Source organism: Haemorhous mexicanus, chromosome 2 (assembly GCF_027477595.1).
Source record: "Haemorhous mexicanus isolate bHaeMex1 chromosome 2, bHaeMex1.pri, whole genome shotgun sequence".
Taxonomy (NCBI): Eukaryota; Metazoa; Chordata; class Aves; order Passeriformes; family Fringillidae; genus Haemorhous; species Haemorhous mexicanus.
The window spans coordinates 4,039,262-4,056,482 of record NC_082342.1 but is presented as its reverse complement, the minus strand read 5'-3'; the positions used below and the strand labels follow the sequence as shown (position 1 = coordinate 4,056,482).

The 17,221-nt window shown below is 38.6% G+C and overlaps 1 protein-coding gene across 1 annotated transcript in view; it reads right to left on the bottom strand.

The window, feature by feature from the left end:
• The window catches only part of EPHA6 (EPH receptor A6), a 371,852-nt gene that overhangs the window by 143,721 nt on the left and 210,910 nt on the right, over window positions 1-17,221 (bottom strand). The gene's annotated exons all lie outside the window — the stretch shown is intronic.

The following is a 17,221-nucleotide window of genomic DNA, read 5'->3' as shown; positions in this document are numbered from 1 at the left end:
GAATATGCCAGGATGGAGCTCTTTCTCTGACACCTCATCTTTCAGTTTCATCCCAAAGGCCATCTTTGTTTTCTTTACGGATAGCATTTCCCAATTAGAACCTGCTGCCTTAAGTTACAATGACTCAATTGCCATCTCAAATGCAATTCACACACATGAGGCTGCTCCTGCTGCTCCCATTCATTCTGAGAAAGGTGATTGCTACAAATTGCACACAACAGTTTGTCTCTTCACAGACCTGTGTTTCTGCCCCATTTGACAGACTGATGAAAGACAGATGCCTTGTTTAGTTTTAAATCACATTTGCATTTGATTTTCATTTATCTTTTACTTTCACAGCTCCTCGTTGAGCTGCAGCCTGACAATATTTGTCAAGAAAAAACTATCCCATACCTTGCTTAACAGTTTATAGGATTTGGCAGCATTGGAGCTTTTTCTTGATGATCTTTCCTGGCATTCACAGAGACAAGTATTAGATGGAGACGGTTAAGTGGAGCACAACTCTGCTCGTTCTTCTGGGAATCAGCAATATTTTACTGGAGATAGTTCATGATCTTTTTTATTGACTGCTGCCTCCCAAGGAGCCAACATCAGAACCTTCACACTTTTCAAGTGATTTCCCAGTGAGCTGGAAGGAAAGCATTGCCCTGTCTATAGAGAAGGCATGGGTGAGATGGAGTTAACAAGATATTCATTAAGGAATGCTCACTGCAAGACCTCTTGAAATTTCATTTAATAGAAATTCAGATTTCTTATCCAAAGAGTCCCTGCCTAAAGCAGAAGAAAATGCCAGCAATTAGCTCAGCTTTCTGCAAGGCTACCTTGCACCATGGCCCTGTCTCACTGAACTCTTACAGCAAGGAAGGGCCACATGTCCTCCTGTCACCCCTTCAGAGGATGCTTTTCTGACACCTTCATGCCTCCCTTCCAAATTCTAGGCCTCTTTGCACAAAAAGTTACTGTCACTACTTAAAAAAAAATATTAACTATAAATACAAATATAAAAATAAAAATATTAACTATATTTTACAGTATTGGTCAAAAAATATCTCAGAAAATAGGTACACTAGAGCCCTTCACCTTGTATTTTTGAGCTGGGATTTGGTGTAGAGTTGCTGATAAAGGAATAGAATAAATACCACATTTACATATAGGAAATCTATGACTCCATATCACCTTCAATCTACAGCCTCAAAACTGCTAATCTATAAAAATACCATGCAATAAAAAAGATAAAGCTGAACTGGAGATCAGTAGCAATGTTGTTATTTGCAAGCACTATCAGCAGCACTATCCTTTTTGTCAGGAATCAGGAATACATCAAGAAAATTGATTCAAGTTGCTCTAGTATGAAACATTGTCCGATAGCTTTTAAACATGCTCATTAAATGTCCTGGCAAATACCCCAAAAAAAAAAAAAAAAAAGGAAAAGAAAAGGTAAGAAAATGATTTACTGGGTACATTTAATAAGGTAACTGATAATCCTTATTCTGAATGGCTGCAGAACACCCAGAACAGAATAAATGTCTCTTGTTCATTCTCTTGTTCATTCTCTTGTCTTCCTGTTTCTCCAAGATCTGCCAGAAAATATATTTATTTATGACTGGTCACCTATAAATCTAATGATAAGAACTGCTTCTTATAACCTAAAGTGCTGAGATAACATGTTTGTTTAACAAACTATTTTTATCGGTGTGCTGTGCACATCACTGTGCTGCCCCACCTTTACTAAATTCAAGTGCTACAGAGCCTTCAGGAGTATCAATCAGTCAGCAGAAACACTCACTGGAGGTTTTATTGTTTTTTCAAATGGCACATAGTGCCATGGACTGCACAGCTGTCACAACTGATAAGAGCTCCTCAATGCTGGACAAATCCAGCCTTATTCTGTTTTTCTACCCTCATTCTCTGTCATTGTTTATCTCTTTCTTGCAACACCTAGTTTTTGTAGTTGACAAATACAACTTCTAATATTCCTGTTTTTCTGAAAAATGCTAATTTCACAGTGCAGAAGTACTTCTTGTTCCCCTCCCCATAAATCCAGCCTGCAATAATTTCAAAAGGCATCTGCTCCTGTGGCTCTCACAACAGTACCATGGCTTCTGGGTTGTAAGAAGCACTCTGCTCAAGAACTGGCTAGAAAAAGTGGTAGCAAAATACTGCAAGGAAAAAACATCTGAATGGGAAATATTTGGAATCCATGAGCATTGATAAGGTTCCTGTACAAGACTTAGAATCATTTAAGAAGACAAAAAACTTCTGCTTTGTTTTTCAGAGAGTACACCCCATGCCCTTCACAAAAAGGCATTAAATATTTCTCAAATTATAGGAAAACTATGAAATTATTGCAAATTAAAAACAGACAGTAAAATTATAGATGTTAGTACTGTAATTTAATTTATTTTTAATAGACAGACACCCTAGATGTTACCAATAAGGCACCAGGTCTGTCAGAAATCACAGAACCCCAGAATGATTTGGGTTGAGGGACCTTTAAAGATCATTTAGGTTCTACGCAGGGACATCTTCCACTAGATTAGGTGGGATGCCATGGATGGAGACAAAACACTTCCAGAAATGGTCCACTGGCATTGAAGTCAAACTGTGCTGATGGATCAGTCAGAACTCAAAGTGCTGACCTTTGCACTGCCCTTATTTTCCACCATGATGTGAGTTCAGCCTCAAGCTCTGATACCTCTAATCTTAAAAAAGCAATAAATTAACAACATTTTTATAAAGAGAAAACTCTCCTACATTAGCAAGTGAGTAAATGAAATATTATTTCTACTGGTTATTGATTATAGGATTTTTTAATGCTCTTGAATTTCCACTCTCCCTTGTCAATTCCAATTTAGGAAGATATCAATAGTTCATGAAAAAAAAAAAATCATGTTCCAAGTCTCTCTTTGAACGGACTTGCTATTGTCATCTACTTACAAGAGCTGGGGGAGGAAAGGCTTTTCTGGGATTTTACAAAGAAACCTTAACTAATGCAGTGGTACTACTACAACTACTACTGAATTGTCTTCAATAAATATATTATTTTGCTTAAAAATGTATGCAGATTATTCAGTTATTTATAACTTTGTTTCCACTTTTACCCAAATAATACTCCGAACGTGGAGGACTACCAATATTAATGGAAAATTGACATGGGTAGCTCAATTTGTGTATGGACAATCACTAAATAAATAGCTATACAGCTTGAATAAAATTAATGCAACTCTGAGTACAATGAAAGGGGTTTTTTATAAAGAGTAGAGAAAAACATTCTATACGTGTGAAACTTCAAGGCAAGAAACCCAATAACTCAGCAAAGGGCTGGATGTTAGGTGTGCTGCAGCCCACAGTTCATAAAACCTTGTATTTTAAATTTAGATTAACTTCTTTTAGAGAATATCAAATTCTTATTTGCTTAGGGGCATCTCTTTAATATCATAAGAATGTTAGTAGGAGTTAATAGAAGAAATTTTGAATCACTACCACTGAAGAAAATTGGATCCTGGCAGGTGCATTGAATAATAAGATGATGAGGACATAGAATTGGACAAAGCTTTATGCAGCTACTGCCATGCCCAGGTAATGCTAAATTCATGAGAGACAAAGATCAGAGAAGTCTTTCAAAAATTAATTAATCAACCCTCACACCACTGAGATAATACCTTCTTTCAAATGTTTTAGCATGTTCTTTTTGACAGCTTCTGCTTGCACAAATCATCACCTTAATTTCAGCTACCCCACAGCACTTCACTGTTTCAGAAGACATTTTCCAGACTCTGTTTTCATCTTGCCCTTATATATTCCACCAGGATATTTAAAACTCAGGACTGCCCTGCATGAGACATACTGCTCCTCCCTCATCAACCCTGAGGGGAAAGTTTCTGAGCAGGGTGAAAATAATGGCACCCATTAGGGAGGAACACACTGGGAAGGAGAGAGAGAGACAAGCATGAGTGGTCTACACTTCTGGGACCTGTGATGTAAAGAGAGACCAGACTAAGCAATTAAACTCTGTCAGATGGAGATAAGTCAGTAAAAAGAGATGAGAGAGGGAGTGGTAAAATTGAGAAATGAAAAGCACTCCTTGGATGAGATCTCTACAGAGAGAAAATTACCATGGGCCAGTGATCAACCACAGCCTGCTCCAGCTGGAGCAGCACCAGGGCATGTGTGGGAGTGAGCAGTCCCTAAAGGGCTTTTAGGCCTTTTCAGGAAGCCAAAAATCAGCTCCCCCATGGTTCATGGGCTGCTGCATCTCCAGCCTGGCAGAGGAGCAGGGCTACCACAGGGGCTGCTGGATGACACGGACCCACAGCAATGCAGACAAAGCCAGACACCTACAGGCAATTTCCTTACCCCTACAGGCCCTCCTGGCAGCCAGGTGTCTTCTGATTCCAGTCCTGTGTCAAAATGAAATCCAAAACCTGGAGCCTCTGGAATTTCCTGGTGGCCAGCTCCTCTGCTCTGTGACATGTGGCACACAGCTCATGCCTCCTGCTCAGTCACGCAGTTTGGTCTGCGGCTCTCAGGGTTTCATGGGACACTGATGCAGTGAGCAAACATCCTAAGTTGTATTTTCAGCAGCCATTCAACACTTTAAATGTGTGTTCCAGCACCCATTAGAAGGATATTCAGGGCTGCACCATGTTTTGGAGACTCTTTGGCTTTCAGTCAAGTGCTGTATCTGCAGAGCAAACAGGAGTGAAGTGGAGCCAGGCAGCTGCACCAGCTCCACATCATCAAGTTCAAGTTCACGGTGCTGCTCAGAATTTTCTGTTCAGCTCAGACAGCTTCCATTCAGGTTCCCACTGCTCTCATTCCCCATGCAGCTGGTGAGTATAACTGTAATTATTAGGTGCTGAATAAATGTCACGAAATCTGATATTTCTGTAATATACACTGCGTTAGTATGTGCCATGCTTGCTTTCTATTGCTTTCCCATCACACAGCGTGGTGTTGCATGAAGGCTTTTATCCCCAGAGAGCTTTCTCATGAAAAGTGCTGAGACACTGTAAATCTATCCAAAACAGTGCTGCTACCTTTGACTTTGATACAACCAGCTACTCAGTAAAAAGGCACATTGGAATACACTAGGCAAGAAAAAAAAAACCAACAAAACAAACCACTCAATTCTGAGTTGATTCAGTGCTGATGTGTCTGAGAAAAAGTTAGGCAGCAAACCACTTCAAAGATCACTCTTTCCAAACAATAAAAAACACTACCTTAAAACTTGACATTTCCAAAATGATGAATCTTGGATTGAATCATGTGAAATGTCAAAATGAAGAGAAAAAGAAAAATCAATAGCTGTGCAGATGAAGCACTGTGAGGTCAATCACACTGAACTGCTAGTGCCAGCCACCCATGTCTTTTTAATAGCAGGATTTTCAAAGTCTACAATACCTGAAAGACACTAGAGATTAATTTTCAAGACTGAATTCCCTCTCAACAATAAAGTTATTATACGTCTTGTTTTTAGAGACTGAAGCAGGGGAATAATGAAAAAGCACATTTCCAAGAAGTTTTTACTGTATTCTTGGGATTAGTTCATCAACATTATCCTCAGAATTTCATGTTATATAAATTTTCCTTTGATTTTGATATATTTTGATATATTAATATATTTTTCCTGCCAGCTAACTGAAAGTTTTAATCAGAGGAGGAAAAAAAGGCTTAGAAATCATCACTGCTTTTGAAATGTGCCCCGAGGAAGCTGTTGACCCTTTTGTGACAAAACCCAGTATTTTCCTGTGAAATTCACAGCTGTGGCATAAAGACACAGGGCAGACCTAACTTGAGCATGTCCTGAAGGAGCTGGCCTCTCATTCCCAGGGAATGTGGGAAGCTGAGAGTGGCTGGCAGAACAGAGGCACCCAAAAGTAGGAAATAAGAGTAGTCCCTGTACTACATTTCAGTGTGCATCATCATGAAGTAAACCTAGGGCATTTCATTTCCTCTTATGTACTAAATGTTATTTTTCTCCTGAATTTTTTTCTGAAATGGAACACCTTGGACCAGCCAGCTGAATACTGACAGGGACCTGTAAGTAAAACAGGATAATCATCAAGTGGGAAACCCCTTGTTGTTCTAGTGAATACAATGATTTCCCTGTTATCCATAATCACTGGTTTTATTTAGGTTTAAAAGTCTTTTTAATTAAAATAGAGCCTAGCCATGGAATATTAGCACAACTGTTTTATTGCAGCACTACTCACATAAAAAGGTAAAACAAAGCATGGTGGAACTGGATTAGTCCTGGATAATTCTTCAAGAGTGAGTGAGAAGAGAGGAGCTTTTGTTTCTTTTTTTAAAATCTCATCAGTGGAAAAGAAGGTTTATTTGAGGAGAAACTCGAATTCAAAAGAAAAAAGAAAGGCATTTCAGAGAAAGAGGATGTCTGAACTTATATTAGAAAGTAGACTTATAATAACTGATGTTAGAGATTAGCCTTGAAAGATTAATGGCATTAATTCATGAGACCATCCCTAAGCCTCTCCAGTCCTTCTAGACCAGTATACAATCATATATTTTTACAGCCTGAGCTGTTTTAGAGCTTTAAGATGAAGACAAAATGGAGACTCAATCTATAAAATACAGTTAGTGCTAGTAAAAGAAAACTGTCTCTGAAGCTTTTCTTTTAGATTTTCCTACAATATTTACGACCTTCTATTGCTGTGTAGAGAGGAAGTTGGGGGAAAGCCTTACTTTGAAGAATATGAGTAGGTTTTTTCATTGAAAGACTTTTTTTGCAGCTAGAAAAGAAATCAGGTAGCCTTTGAAACGAGATTTTTTTCACTCCACCACCCAATGTAGAGCTAAGGTAAATGTGGTGTTGAACTGCACCAGCCTGTGCCAATTCTCTCTGTAATGACTAAGGAGAGAAGGGCATGTCAGCATGGCTGATGGTTTCTTGTTTCTCCAAATCTGGCAGCAATCTTATTCAACTGAATGGGGTGAACAGAGGCAAACAACAGAATATTTACTGGGTTTGATGAGCTGTTGGTTAAAGAGCTTCTTCAAAAATCTTGGCTTTTGCCAAGGCAACACCTTCAAAAACCTTCATGCCTTTGAAGAGGAGTGAGAAATGCCCCAGTTTCTCTTTCTGTCATTAACAAGTGCATAGAAAAACAAATGTGAACTGCTTTTTTCAAAACCATGACAGCCACATGATAAAAATCTACAAACACAGTGCAATGCAGAAGAAAATACATAATTTAGCTCGGACCTCATGTGAACACTGATGCTTGGAAATCACAAAGTGACCAAGGAGGGGGAATGAGGCTTTCTTTCTGAGAGCTCAGAAGAATGCCCTAAAATCATGTTATGTTTGCATGATTTTTTATTTCCTGTCAGAGCCAGGAAATTGTCTTTACCTACCAAATCTAGAAAAGTGATGGTTTCAACAACCTCAGCAACAAATTACTCTCCAAGATGGGCTCTTCCTTTCTACATTAAGGATACAGAGCTCTTGTATTTACTGCAATGCACATTTTTCAGGTATGGAGCTCACAGTAATTTTTAAAATTGTTCTGAGGTTTACATTTGACCTATTTGGAAATCTTAACTTCTCTTTTTAAACCTAAGTCTGAAAGCAGAAAACCTTTAGAAATGCTGTTACTAAGAACTACTCGTTCCTTTTCTGCTTATAGACCAGAATGTTTTGGGATCCTCCTGCTCCTATAGTATAAATATGTACCAGATGTTTGTGAAAAAAAAATCTGGTTATCAGTCTAATTAAGCCCATAGATTTTATTGCATATTTTAGCATTTCATCAGTGGTCTGTAAAATCAAATTGCAAATTCTATTTACATGAGCTACAAGTCAAATGCAAGCAAAATAGCTCATTCAAATAGGGTGTTCTTTCTTAATAACTCCCTTCCTTTGTTAAAAAAGAAACAGATCCAGTCTTCAGAAGCACAGATCTAAGAAAAGACCCAAACATCAACTGAGCCATGGCACACATATTCTCTGGTGACCTAGGCACTGTGTGTGAAGGCAGGTTTGGGGCTAAAAAGCATGAAATGCTGACACACCATATGCTGAGATGAAAGGGGAAGAGCAGGGAAGCTGCAGACAAAGGGAAAATTAGCAAAAGACAACAAGCAGAGAAAGCACACAGCAGTACATCCAGCTGAGGGGGACAATGGGGAATAGGTGCTCTGGCTGATTGGCAAGAAGAAGCTCAAAAGCATCTGAAGATGGGAGTTTTTTATCATTTTTCATCAACTACAGGATGAGAAGGATAAAAAGTACTATTTTGATGACATGTCAGAATAGGACCTAGATTAAAAATGCACTTAAACATTTCTTTTGCTTCAGGTATTAAACAAAGATTAAGACTGTATAATTCAAGATAGAAAAACATATTCTATAGATAGCACAAACCCCAAAGATAGAAAAAATGTTTGCAAGTCAAGGAGGATATGGCCCCACATGCATCTTACCTTTGCATGGCATTTGGTGTGCATTTAATGAAGAACACATTTTGAACAAGAAGATTGCATCAAGAAAATAAGTTTATAGAAATCAGAGATATCTCAAGTCATATATTATGGAAGCAAAACCACAGGTATTTTCCTTCCTTTTTTTTTTTTCTTTTAATTTAAAATTTGCTTCAGTTAGTGACATTCACACTGTAACAGCTCAATGAAGATCTTATACAAAATGTTAGCAAATGCCACTGCACTGCCTGTAGAGAATAAGGGGCTTATTGACATAGCAGCTTCCAGCATAAAATGTCATGATTGCAGTATTGACTAACAGCATATCAAAATAAACATCTGAAAGTCAAGGTAATGCTTGAAGACAATCATCCTGAACCACCAGCTCTGCATTTAACAAAAAAGCCCCATGCCTTCCTCCTGGAGCATTTAAAGATATAAACTAGAAATTCTGTTCAAGTGGTTGAGGCATAACATAAAGACTCTATCAATTTAGCCTTCTGTCTTAGGCAATTTAGCTCTTGACATTTTTGTCATTATTTTTGCTCTGTATCTTCAGTATGTATCATTCTGTGGGCATGGCAGCAAAGATTTCATTTTACTTTATCAGAAATACTTGAGAAATTGTCTTGGGAACAGCTTTAACAGTGCAGCAATGTACAAAACAATAACTTGCCTCTGCTAGTGATTACTAAAACAGCACTGAAGTGTTTATAAAAACAAAGGTCATTTAGCAGCAGCAAAATCCACCCTAATTGCCTTATTTGTATTATAGGTGACATACAAAAAAAATAAACAAGCCACATTAGAATGACTCTCTGATGTTCTTCTCTCATGAGGGTTTCAAAGTACACTGATGCTCTTGCCTTGTCAGGCTTCCCACTGACACTAGGACTGGAGTTTGTCAGGATTTAATTTTTCCAGCAAAATAAAAATCCTAAACAGGAATAGGAGTCCTAAATCCTATACAGGAACAGAATTTGGCCAAAGTCTTTCACCGTACTATCTGGGCACATCTTTAGCAGATGATGGGTGTCTGAAATTCCTTCCTGAATGTAATCTGGTCTCTCCATCCATTTTATTACTATAGTAAAAGGAAATATGGATAGGAATGCAGAATTATTTATCAAGTTTTATTTCTTTAGGCAATGCCAAACAGTTCAATCCATGTTGCACACATATATGTGACTACTTTAGATTCTGTTTATGGGCTAATGCATTGTGGGGATTTTTTTAATACCAAAGTCCTAAAATGCATCTATATTAAAAAAACTACTTAGACTCATCAGTTGTTAACTGTTTAAAATAGTTCTTAACATGTACTTTACTGGATTTAGAAAGAAACAGGAGTAAAAATGTAACTGCTCCACTCAGAGGTTTTAGTTCAGCTCTGAAATGCAGCCTTAGCTGCCAGAGACGGGGGAAGGGAGCATAATGCAGGGTCAGGTTTCAAACAGGGTTTTGGAGATTTGTGGTGTCATTGCAAGTGAAATCTCTCCTGCCTCGTGCCTCTGACCCTCAGCTTTTCCACTGATCTGCAAACCTGAGACAAGCACAGCTTGCAGCACAAACATTCAGAAGTGAATGAAGACTGATCAGGGGACAGCATGGGGATGTACCAACCATATGGCATCTGCTGCAGGTGCATTCTCTAGGGAGCTGGGCAGAAAAAAAGCCCAGGACAAAATCCTTATTGGAAATGGGATCCACAGTTTTGGAATCTGGCTCTGACAATTTTAAAACTAATTAATTGAACTCTGTGTCTCCAAGTGTGGTGTATCAGCTTTCTTTTTTTCCTGAAGAGTTCATGCTGTCCTCTAAATAATCAGCTTCTTATAATTTCTGGGACACTCACAGGTACCTGGATATTTGTGCAGGTTAAATATGGGCAGATTTTCATGCAGTCTGAAAAGAACAGGAGCTCAGGGCAGCCCCAGTTCTGTCTCCTGCCTATAAAAACACATTATTTGAGGTCAAGTAATATAAAATTGCTCAGCTGCTCATGAGAGACTGAAGCTGCCCAGTGGTCTTCATCCTGCTTAAAGCAGAGAATTCTTCTCTTTGCATAGACTGGTCCATAACCCACAGCACATATTAAAAGGACATGAATAACTATCCACAAAGTAATGATTTTAAATGGCATCAGACATGCTCTAGAATTGGTGCCACACAAACCCTTTTTTGTGGCCTGGCCTGTGCTTGTTGTGCCACTCTCCATTCCTGCTGCAGCTGACAGTAAATAACCTTCTCAGTTTAGCTGCTGAAACACTGGAAACATGCCCTAATTTCCAGAAATCATTTGTTTTCTTTTCTGGCAGATGTATTTTGTAGCAGATATAGGGATGTTGAGTTGGGTCAAACAGTCAAGTATGAATTAAATTACTTATTTTTTTTCCCTTTCCGTGACATCAATAGCTAACCCAGTTTTAATCTGAATAGAGACATCAGCAATTTTTCAGTTACTACACAGAAGAAACATAAAACACTAATTCTTTCTTTCTTTCTTTCTTTTTTAATAAGAGAGGTATGACTTTTTCATTGCCTAAAAGAAGATTCTCTATCAAAGCTACAGTTCTCTTACTGTGAAAGGACACGGAATTTTGTAGTTGGAATTTAATCTCAGCTCAGCACGGGTACTTCCTTGTAAAGGATTACAGGAAACAAACCTAATTAGGTAGGAAGTAATAATGAAATAGGAAAGGCAGACTCTCAAACCAGAGTAAACAGCATCACAATTTATGCTCCTTTACATCCCTGAAGAAGACAGATATTATAAATCCATATGGAAAGGAGGAAAATTTAAAAAAAGAGGATTTTTTAAACCTATTTTAAGTACGTTTTTGTATCTACATGGTACAGTTTCACCTGTTCAGAAACCAAAACTTATAAAAAATTATGCATTCTGGAAAAGATACCAGGTACTTTCAAACTGTGGATCTAACTTTTTTTCCCCTCATCTCCTGGAAAAGAGCCTCTGTTGAACAGTTTCCTGACTTTGGCTCGGTCTGATGACTTTTAATGCTCAAAGGGAAACTGCAAATCAGCTCCTTGTACAGAGGGTGAAAATTAACCAGCAGCAGTGAGAAAAACAAACTCTGGCAACATGGCAATCTGCTGCCTTATGAAAACTAATAAACTAACCTTGCACCTGCCATATAATTATTCCTGCAAGCTAAAAATTTTGTCAGCAGGGAGCTGAGGTGCCCAGGGAAACCCTCTGCATCCTCTGATGTCTGCCTGCTTTTATCTCCAAGGATGGAGACACCACTTGGGGTCTCTGGGCAACCTGTGCCTGTGCTTGGTCAGGCTCACAGCAAGGAAGTGTTTTCTAATGTTCAGGCAGCCCCTCCTGTGTGCTGGTGTGTGCTCATCAGTTCTTTTCTTGTCACTGGGCAACACTGAAAAGAGCCTGGCACTGTCTTCTTTCCACCCTCCCTTCAGATATTTCCAATCTGCATTTATTTTTCATCCTACAGAACAGCCTCTCTTAGCTTAGCAAATGCAGATAACAATTTGAGCATCATTATAGCACATCCTGAGGAAAACAGACGAGTAAATGAGAGCCAGAATGACTTCTGATGACTCATTTGGCCCCCTACTACATTTCCCCAATGTATTTTTAAAGCCTCACATTTTAACTTACAAAAAAGAAGTAAGTTTGAATGCTAAAACTAATAAACTTGAAAGAATTTTGCTTGTAAGGGATCTGTTTAATTAATACGAATAGAAAAGAAGCAGAGACACAGATTTTGAACTAAATTACTAATAAATGAGAAGTACAGGTTAACTGGAAAGTAAACACTGGGAGACCAAAATTCTATCTCCATTACAAGTTGCAGCTCAATTAACTCCATCAGTATTGCCCATGTAAAACAGAACTAAACTGACTGGTGTGCAATTCCAAAGCAAGATACCACTTCCTCTCTTTCCTCCCACCCACAAACATATGCTAAAAGGGAAAAGATGAAATTAATTGCACAATTGAACAGGATGTCTATGATCTATTCATTGAGCATGCAGTGTTAAATACACATGGGCTTCATTTATATTTTATTCTGAGTAACTCAGCGGCGTTGATCACAAAACATATTTATTTCCTTAAATTGTCAACAGAAATTAAATCTCATGCAGTGCTGGATCACTAAATGAATGTGAAACTGGATCAGCATAACTTAGTGTGCCCTTTCACAAGAAGGTAAAAGTGAAACCCTTTCCTCCACTTGTAACATTGCTAAGAAGGCATCTGTCTAGGTCACCTCACAGGAATGATTACCAAAGAATTAGCTCTTTAACTCCCTGTGGGGTTATTCTACCTCAGAAAAACTGCTTTTTCTTTGAAAAATTAGTCAGAAAATGCAATAAATATTTCACAATAAGGCTTATATAAGGTCAGCTACTGTGGAATAATTTATTTTGCAACAGCTATTCAGATAATTTCCAAATGTAGCAAGCTACTGCATGCTCTTCCCTTTAGGAGGACAAGGACACATCTTGCTTATGTGTCCAAACCTTCCTGAGTCACCCACAAGAGCAAAGCTGAAGAACCTCGTGCCTGAGGAACCCTCACAGCAATTGATGGAGTGATTGCCATGGGTCTCCCTGGAATGTTTGGTTTCAGGGGCTTTAGAATTTGCTATTTTCTCAGAGATCAAAAGGGGAAAGGATACACCAAGACAAATATTTACTCAGTTTTAAGGAAAAGGTGCCAGCTGTGTTGTGTTGGCCCTTTATTCCCTACCAGCTCTGTTCTGGTTTTTATTTTTAATTTATAGCCAGGGTTGGGTACAACCTCCACAGCAGATGTTTATTTTGAATATTTATGTAACTTGCATCATGTGAGGGAGGAAAGGAAGGAAGTTGCCTCCTAAACCCTTGCAGGGAGCTGCTTTTTGTCTTGTCACTTTCTTTCCTTCCCGTGAACTGCTCATTTGCTGCTTTACCTGAGAAGGATTTGCCAGCCCGGAGAGTTTCTCTCTGAAGTGTGTCATTGAAGGAGTTTGTGTGCTGCACGTGAACTGGCAGCTTCCTTCACGTATTCTGCACTATTCCTCACTGCTCTGCCAGCTCAAAGACAGCACGCAGTCCCTCAACTCTGATCATGCCCTGACACTTCACCAGATTCAGGAACAACAAGGAGCTGGTGCCCAGCACTGATTATTTAGTTGGCCAGATGAGACATCAAAAGGATTTCAGCACAGGAGAGACACCAGCTGCGGTCTTGGCAAACAAAGGGAGATTTTCCCAGCCTTAGCTCCTCTGCAAAGATCATAAACACTCAGATCTGAAATTTAGGATAATTTAAGCCTAAATGGCAGGAGAGAACATGCTGCTTTCGGTATTTACAAAGCTACAGGTTGCTGCTGTTATTTTTTTCTTATAGGAGCAGAGCCTCTTTGCTTACCAGGTAAAGAAGAACATGGAAATTTGTAACACACAAACACAGAGCTACAGTAAGCATTTGAACAAGTAAGTTTTGGTTTGAATCACAGATTTTCTTGAGCTGAGTCTAAATGAACATGTGCATGAAATTTAATGGATATGTTTAATATTTAAAGAATTATGATTTCTGGACTAATGATTATGTAATACTATTAGCATCCCATTGTGTGAGGCTTTCAATTCATGTAATTAGAAGATTACTCTAGCAAGAACTTAGAGAAGAAATGCTTTTATATAAAAACAACTAAAATAAAATTACAAATCTGGTTAAGTTTATACATCTTACCTCAGCACTTTTGTAAAATTTACATGGTTTAGACACATCTTCATAATATTAGAAAATCAAACTCAAGAAGTTTTCCCAGCAGGGACTGCAATGACACAAAACCTCTCACCAACAAAATGCATCCCTCTTCTTTCTCATCATTCTCATTCTAGGGAAGTCCTTTACCATCTCCCCTTATCTTCCTCCCACTTTTTCACCATTTAATATTAAAATTATGCACACAATTTTTATTTTTTTCCCAAAACCAGTCATGCTCCATTCACAACACATGTACATTCATTCCTGCATAATTGTAACATCCCAGAAATATAAGAGGCAGAGGAAAAACCCTTCTAGCTGAAGATTGCTCTGAGAGGGACAATGCCAGCCTACATTGTGTCTTGGGTTTCTTAGGACTGCTAGAGCAACACTCAGCCTGGAAATTGTAGCAGCATCCTCTGTGCTCACAGATCCCCCACAGCAATGCCCTGTGATGGACAAGGTGAGGGCTTCAGAGCTCTCATTCCACATCCTGTGCCAATGCTCAATATTTCTGTGCATCTCACAGACTTTTAAAATCCCTATTTCCTATCTTTCTGAAAGGGTACAACAATCATCAGTCACACAGAGAGAAAGGAAAAGGGGAACAAGATGAGATCTCTCCCAACTCACTAAGACTCCAGACTTCCTGATTTTGCTCTACAATGAAATGTCAGTGTGGTACTGATTCCCCATAGCTCTCCAGCTGCTGAGGCAAAAGAGCTCTGAAGAGTCATGTGGTCCCAGAATAAAGTCAGGCCTTTGGTAATATCCTCCATTTTTAGTCACTAGACCATTCTGTGTTAATGCTATTTTCCTGCTGTTGTGTTTTCACTGCTTTGATGCAATACCAGTTCCATGGGATGTTCACAAAGACATTTACCAAACTGAGCTCACTGGAATTCAGGCTTCACTCTTGGTGGTGAACATCAACACCTCCTAATCTGTCAGGAAGGCTTTTATCCACTAAACACAAAGTGTTTCACTTCACACCTCTCTTCACCCCTTTGGACACACAGCTGAAATGCTGATTTACTCAGGAGGCTGGACCAACATCCTCTTATCCTCAGAGGAAATCTACTATTGACCAAGAATGGCAGGGGAACGGGTGAGGGAAGCTCATTTTCACTTCAATAAAGTATTCAGAATTATTTTTTTGCAGGTAGAGTTAATTTCTATGCAAATTAAGTGGAATATGCAAAACTATTCATAATGAATCTGAATAAGGCACCAGGAACTTATGAATAGATCTGTAGTTCTGTGAAAGCCTTTTTCTTTCTTGTCAAAGTTTAAGTGGTCCAGCACACTGGTAGCCTTCAGAAAAATGCCCTGTTGATGCAGTTCTTTACCTTCCCTCTAAACAGCCACCTGGCAATGATTTGGGGGTTTCTCTGCTGCTCAACTCTTTGTTTCTATGCCTCTTCTAGATGGTTCTTTTATGCTCAACTACCCCAAGGTTCTTAGTACTAGAAAAGCAGTTTCTCAATAATTGTGTTTTCATTTGCCCCTTTCTAGCCTCACACAATTTTGAATAATTTTTGACAGCAGACATCTCTGTTGTGATGACATGCACATTACATGTTTTTCTGTTCAAATTAAGAAAAGTACTCTTCCCCACACTGTGGTGGGAATTTCACTGCTTTAGGAGTCCATTCAGCTTAGAGGATAGGACTTGCTTAGAAAGCCTTCTAACTGCATTTTTAAACATTAAAATAAATTTTTCTCCTAAACCAATTTCAAATTATTCTGTCTCTAGCCAATGCTCACAGATATAAAGGTCAGGAATAATTGCTTCAAAACTCCATGAATTTGACCAGATCTTATATGGCCTATATATTGCTTAAAGGTGACTATTGTAGCACATTTTATAAAGAACAGTGAGACAGAACTTCGTTCTTTGCAGAATCTGAAATACAAAGTTTTTGATCTGACAGGAACACGATTTTTTAAACTGGGTTTTTCTCCACTGATTTTACTTAGAGTACACCAGAGGGAACAGTACAGTGCCACTACTTTAAAATCAATTTAGTTTAATTTAAAATCTGCTAGGGATGATGAGATGTTTTCATAAAAATAACTCAGTAGCGATATTTTAATCTTTTGTTCTGCTTTCAGTACTTATGACTATGTTAAAATGAACAGCCATTTGCAAGACAGGTGCCATTTTAATAATGGCATAAAATGATGGAATAAAATTGCATAAAAATTCTAAAGAACATGAAAATATATGCACCAACTTTTGAGCTATTTTTAAAATTGCTTGGTCTTAGTGAATTTATTCTCCTGCCTAAGTCAGCACAGGCAGTGAAAGAAAAAGATGGGCTTAATGCCACTGAGGTGGCTTGGGGCAGGATGTTTGGCCCCCAGAAGAGCTGGGAGCAATCAGAGAAGCTGTTCAGGCTTGGCACAGGCTCAAATACCCTGTGCTTGCTCAGTGTGGCTGCCTGGCAAGGAGCAATGTGGTCACAGGGCTTCCAGGACAAAGCACCTTAATAAAAAGGAGAGTCCCAGAGGAGTTCCTCTGTTTATAGCATACTGCAACAAAATGGAGAACAGGAAGGAGAGGAATCAGCCATTCTATATTTATATTTAACAGAGATATGCCACCTCTGTTGGTCACTTAAGTTATAAACCCTACAGTAAAGTCAAGCAGAATATCACTTTGAGGTCATTAATGGGAGTTTGTTACTAACAAAAATGCTGCTTTGGTAATACAAACAGAAGATCCTCTGAACCACTTAGTACCCTGCTCCAAGCTATCACTACTAAAAAAAAGTCTATTTATTTAGCAATTCTCAGCATCAGTTTGCTTGAACAAAAGCTGCACACATGGACAGCTTGGAGAAATGTCTAGAACTTTGCAAAGCCTTTATCAGGAATCTGTAACATTTTTTTAAAGGATGGCATATTAGTGAGGCTGTTCCTTGAGGAGATACTGAGTCATATTCATTGTTGAAATGTATCTTCTGTAAGTACTTGCATTCATACAGAATGAAAACTAAAAGATATCAGCTCAGAATAACAGTATTTCCCTTC